This window comes from Oreochromis niloticus, linkage group LG8, assembly GCF_001858045.2.
Source record: "Oreochromis niloticus isolate F11D_XX linkage group LG8, O_niloticus_UMD_NMBU, whole genome shotgun sequence".
Lineage (NCBI taxonomy): Eukaryota > Metazoa > Chordata > Actinopteri > Cichliformes > Cichlidae > Oreochromis > Oreochromis niloticus.
The window spans coordinates 14348561-14354395 of record NC_031973.2 but is presented as its reverse complement, the minus strand read 5'-3'; positions in this window follow the sequence as shown (position 1 = coordinate 14354395).

The window sequence follows — 5835 nt, the reverse complement described above, 5'->3', positions numbered from 1 at the left end:
TGTCCTGCAGCAGTCTTGCTTTGTGCTTTTCCTCCTTCCTGTTGACACTAACATCTGTTGTCCTGGTTTATCGGGCGTGGTGGAATTGAGCCTAATTCAGGTGACAAAGCGATTTTTGCACCGAGATGACCTCCCTCTCAGTGACTTTTGTCAGCTTTAGGTCCCACTTCAAAAGCAGCGGTGTCAGCGGTACTTGAGGTCATGCACGTCGCTGTGCCGCTGTCCATCAAAGCAATCTTCCATTCAGAGGATTTAAAGTCCAAAGTGCTGCTTCACAGACATTCTCCTCACTGGACCTGAGAGGAGCACCAAGCTGAAGCACGTCCATTTAAATATAAATATACGTCCATACATTTTGGCTAATTTCCAGAAAGCAAATAGTTTTGTTTCCCCTTTCACTCCTTTTTAAATATGTGGACTAAATGTCAACAGAACTTTGTTAGGTACACCTGTTCTACCACTTGTTAATGTAAATATCTAATCAGCCAATCACATGGCGATGTATTTACACAATTAGACATGGTCAAGATGACCCACTGCAGTTCTAACTGGGCATCAGAAAGGTGATTTAAGTGATTTTGAATGTGGCTTTTCTGTGTATTTCAGGAACTGCTTCTCTGCTGGGATTTTCCCACACACGCATCTCTACAGTTTACAGAGAATGATCAGAAAAAGAGAAAATATCCAGTGAGCGGCAGTTCTCTGGGTGAAAATGCCTTGTTGATGCCAGAGGTCAGAGGCTGCTCTGAACTGATAGGAAGGCAATGACCACTCATTACAACCAGGTGCCACTCCTGTCAGCTACGAACGGGAAACTGAGGCTACAGTTTCCAGGGCCACTAAAATTGGATAACAGAAAACAGAAAAAACGTTTCCTGGTCTGACAAGTCTCCATTTCTACTTTTACATTTGGATGGTCGGGTCAGAATTTGGTGCAAACAACGTGCTAGCATGGATCATTGATTGGTGGTGGTGTTACAGTGTGGGGGATATATTTGGGACACTTGGGCAATTGAGCATTGCTTAAATGCCACAACCTCAGGATTGTTGTTAGCCACATCCATCCTTTGATTACTAAAGCGTTCTGATCTTCGATGGCTGCTCTCAGTTCAGATCATCTCATACTGTTTTCTTGAACATGGCGGTGAGTTCAAATGAACTCCACAGCTACCAGATCTCAATCCAACAGAGCCAGTTTGGGATGTTGTGGAACGGGAGCTTTGCATCACGGATAGACAGCAACTGTTTGATGCTATCATATCAGTAAGGATCAAAATCTCAGGAATGTTTCCAGCCCCATCTTGAATCTATGTCACGAAGAATTCAATCATTTCTGAAGCTAAAAGGGGGACCGACACATTAGTAGCGAGGTATACCTAATGAAGTGTCTATTGAGTATATGCAGACACAATCAGAGTAAAGCAGTGGATCCTACACAGGTTAAAGAGGAGTGCCAGGTTTTGTATCTTCAGAGGGAGCTGCCCAAAAACTGCCTCAAGTTTATTAGTAGAGTTTTGGAGAAGGCGCAGCCTACCAGGCCACCTTCTAGCAGCTGAGGTACCATGGCCATTGTTTTATGTCAAAATCTCAGTTATAAAAGCGGTTTTTGTTGAACAATACCCTTAGTCATGCTGCTCAGTCTGCTCACATCAAAATTTTACATTACGCACATGCTGTCTCATGGTTATGCACATGTGCGGACGCTGAAAAACGCCTACAGAACAACTGAAAGCACCCTGTCATCAGAAATATCATAATTTAGCAGCATAAACAAGACATTTCTTTCTTTATTCTCGTCACGTAGGGGTGAAAGTTCCTATTTTCTCTGCGGGCACAGTAGCAGGTTCAAATATCCAATTCAGGCGAATGGTTACTGAGAGGCTATTTTTAGCTCACAGATAGCGGATTCTCCTATCAGCTTAGATGACCACCCTTGAATTCATAAAGCATTGCCCATGTCCTTTAGCCGAAGCACCAACCTTGACAGGAGCTCTTAAGGTATAAAGATAACAAGTATATCCTGTCAGTCTGTTTTTTCACTGTTTCCCAGCCCAGATTTAGGGAGACTCCTGCAGTAGCTGTAGCATTAAGATAAAAAATATCTGAATATAAGCAAGTCTTCATAACGACCATCATTACATTCCACTTATTCTCTTTTAACTTAAGTGTTATGTAATTCTGTGCACAAAAATAACCCTTTAATTGGGAATATTCATGTATCCGTCTGGTCTGTCCTATCTGTAATGCTTTGATTATATGCCACTCTACGCTCTGCCTCTTCAGATGCTTTGTCTCGGCCTCTAACATGGAAATTTAGACAATTAATGTTCTCCAACAGAGCGGCGGTGCATTAACAGCCTAAATTTTTGTCTTGTTCGTTGAGATTTGTGTTTGATGAAAAGGTGCAGAGCTGCAGGTTTTGGCTGTTTGGACAACTATTCATGGTTTCACATTAAACCAGAGCTACATATGGACGTGTCTGGACTTTGTCTTGTGCATGTGGGGCCAGACGAGATACAGTCAAAGCCTTGGGGTGAGTGATAACTGCAGGGAGTCAGCAAGAAAGGTAGCGATAAACCTTGAGTGTGATGAAGGCTTTTTAAACGGCCCGGAGTGTAGTTTCAGTGCTCGGGAGCAGTGCAGGGAAACCAAGCAGAAACTCTGGCTTTATTAAAGAAACTCTAGTATTAAAGGAAAAGATGCCCTGAGAAGCCTGCACCCGTGATTCCCACTTGATTTGTGACCCTGCTGGAAAACGTTGGAACTCATCTGTTACTGTAACAGTGGTACCAAAACAATACTCAACCATGCACACTTTTCAATGTGGTTAAATAATCATAATTTATTAACAGTCTTAACGATTTTTTCACACTTTTGCTCTGCATGTTTGATCGCTCATCTAAATGAGAAGTTCAGATAAACAAGTGACGAGCTGAGGAGGACTGGGAGGAATAGCTGGTGGGACACAGTGACCTTCACTGCGAGGGGTTAAAAACCCCAAAGTCAGCTGGAGGGCTTACAAAAGGGCACTTTTCCCCTTTTAGACTCAGCTTGGTCTCTCGGGGGGCTTTGAACGCTCTGTGAAGCCACTCATCATGGGAGTGCAAGTCCACCTCTCGAACTACAATGCTGTTGTGAAGGACCAATCCATCTCACCATGACTGATTCATTATAAGAAAGTGACATGGAAGGATTAGAAGGTGCCAAAAAAAAAACATCTCCATATAAAATGCCTTGCGGCGCTGACATTTTATATGGGCGGGAAGATGTGGACTCGGTAATACCACTTGCTTCCATCATTGTAGTTGCTGGAAAGAGGAGTTTAAGGTTGGTAACCTAAATATTTTGACACTTTCAGATGACATCACTCAGTTTTATTATGAAACTGGAGCCAGCCGTTCATCACAAGCCTAGAAACAAGGAAAACAGCTAGATTATTTTTATCCACTACATGCAGTACTGCAAAACTGTTTTGAGTCACACTTGATTTCTTTACATTTTTTTGAAGTAAGAAATAGGTACAGCAAGTAATTGAAACATATGCAAACATACATGAGGATACTATCTACGTATAAGGCAATATCAAGCCTGAAAGTCAATATTTGGTATCACCACCTTCGTTCTTTAAGTAGTCTTCAGGAATAGTTCTAGTACATTTTAAAACTCCCCTTTGGATGTTGTCTGCCTTTTTTTTTCCCTGTTCTCTGTCACGATGATCCCACGGGGCTTCACTGATGTGCAGGTCCGGGCTCTGGGAACACCAATCCATGACTGATGGTGTTCCACTGTGTGCTTTTCTATCCAGTTATGCATTTACCTTAATGGCAGTGTGTTTGAGATCACTTTATAGATATTATTGCATAGTAGAGCAAAATATGATGGTACTTTTCTTTGTTCAGTTCCCCACCAACAGCACTTCAGCCCTATTCAGCCCTAAGCTATGACAGAGCTTCCTCCCTGTCTAGAGCCATTACAGATGACTACAGATGTTCTTCTGCTGATTTTTTTTTTTTTAGGCCTCTTTTCATCCTCCAGTTGTCCAGTTTCCTCAGTTTTTTTTAAGGACACACTGCACACTTGCTGAGATTTGCAAAATTTCCAACTAATAGCGCTTTTGAAATCTCATTGTTCATGCAAAAAATACTATTTTATATCTGCCAAACTGTGTGAACGTTCACATTTTTCATAGATTCAACTAAAGAAATGCGTTTTTGTGAATTCTGCCTAAAGGTATAATTTAAACGTTGTTCTTTGATTAGTCATCTGTTGTTATGTGTAGACACAACGCTGCCTCCTATCTTGAATTAAGAGCCTTTTTTTATACTTGAATGATTCATAGGTAAGTGTTAATTGGCTCAACAAACGAAAACAAAAAGAAAAATTTAAAAGGCTTTCGGGAAGAACTATTGGTGAAGATTCCTTTCAAAATTACAAGAAAATCTTGCTTTTGGAAGCAAAATGTAAAGCAAAATGTTATTGCCTAATAGAGTAAGCCTGCATGGGTGGAGATGGTTTCTGCTACCTTTGAAGAGAGGCACCTGCTTCCCAGTTGCATCTTATCATAATAACATCTTGTGATCTAACCTTAGTGTCCAAATATTCTTTTAATCATGATCTTTGTTGGTACAGCGTCTCATCCTGGACACTAAATCTCAAGCAGTCAGACAATGAATCATCAGCTTCTCGGGATTCGAGTGTAGGATTTAGTAAAAGGTCAAGACTGAGGCTGGCACGGCAAGGAGCGACTTGGGGAGAAAGTCGGAGAAGGCTTTAAAGAGCCACAGTGCATCGATGCTTGATATGTTACTCATTTCATGAGAGAAAGAATGAGGAGTGGAGGAAATGAAGATGAGTACTGCACTGATCAACGTGTTCATCTATGACTGTCAGATGGACCCTTAAAAGAAACATTTACGCTGATGTACCTTATCACCTCATCATATATTACCAAGGCTGTTTGGATAGTTTATCAGTGCCAAGTTCTTTGATTTAAAAGCTGCACTGTTCCCGGACTTGTTTGTTTGGTATGTGACCAGTGTTTTCTAGCTGACCTTTGTCAATCTGCCCTGAGCTTTGTTCTAAAAGGAAGAAATTTACTTCACTGATTTTAACGTTTGATATGAAGACGAAATGTACCTCAGTCGTTCTTGTTCCTGTTGCAAATGTTCCAAAAAGCAGTTATGCTTTCATGAATGTACTACGCTTGGCTTATCATTTCCATAAGTAAGTCAGTTTGCGTCATTAAAGTTGAGCATAAACGCTGACCATCGCTGACCACCTTCACCCAGTCTTCATGCAAGCCACAATCGCAGCAAGCTGAAGCCCAGCAGATGGAGACCGCAACTTGCCAAGTTCACACGGGGAATCCAAACAGATGGACACATGAAGTGTAGCACCTGCTTTTGGCAATGCACCTCAACACGTACAGCTTGAGTTAGAGTGGAAAAAAATCACAGGGGATTTCAATCTTACAGGGTTGAGAGGTTTTGATTAGCCAACAGAAGTTGAATTTCGATCAATGTTTTGCATCAGAGAGACGTGTGCCAGCTACAGCGTCTGTATGAGTTCACTTTGAAATGGTTTACATTCATAAAAAAAGATAAGATGCATTTTTTAATCTTTGTGGTGCACTTTTTATGATCCTGTTGCATAAATTTAGTATATCTGTTGTTTGGGTTTGATAAGACTGTAATAATCAGCAATCAGCAATAATTATCTCCAGGTGCTGACATTTGTAGCTTTCAGAAATTTGCGGTTTTGTTTTTCTCACTCAAAGATTGTAACAGCCTCCCCTGGAACACCGCCCGCTGAAGAAAATGATTATTTGCATTAGCA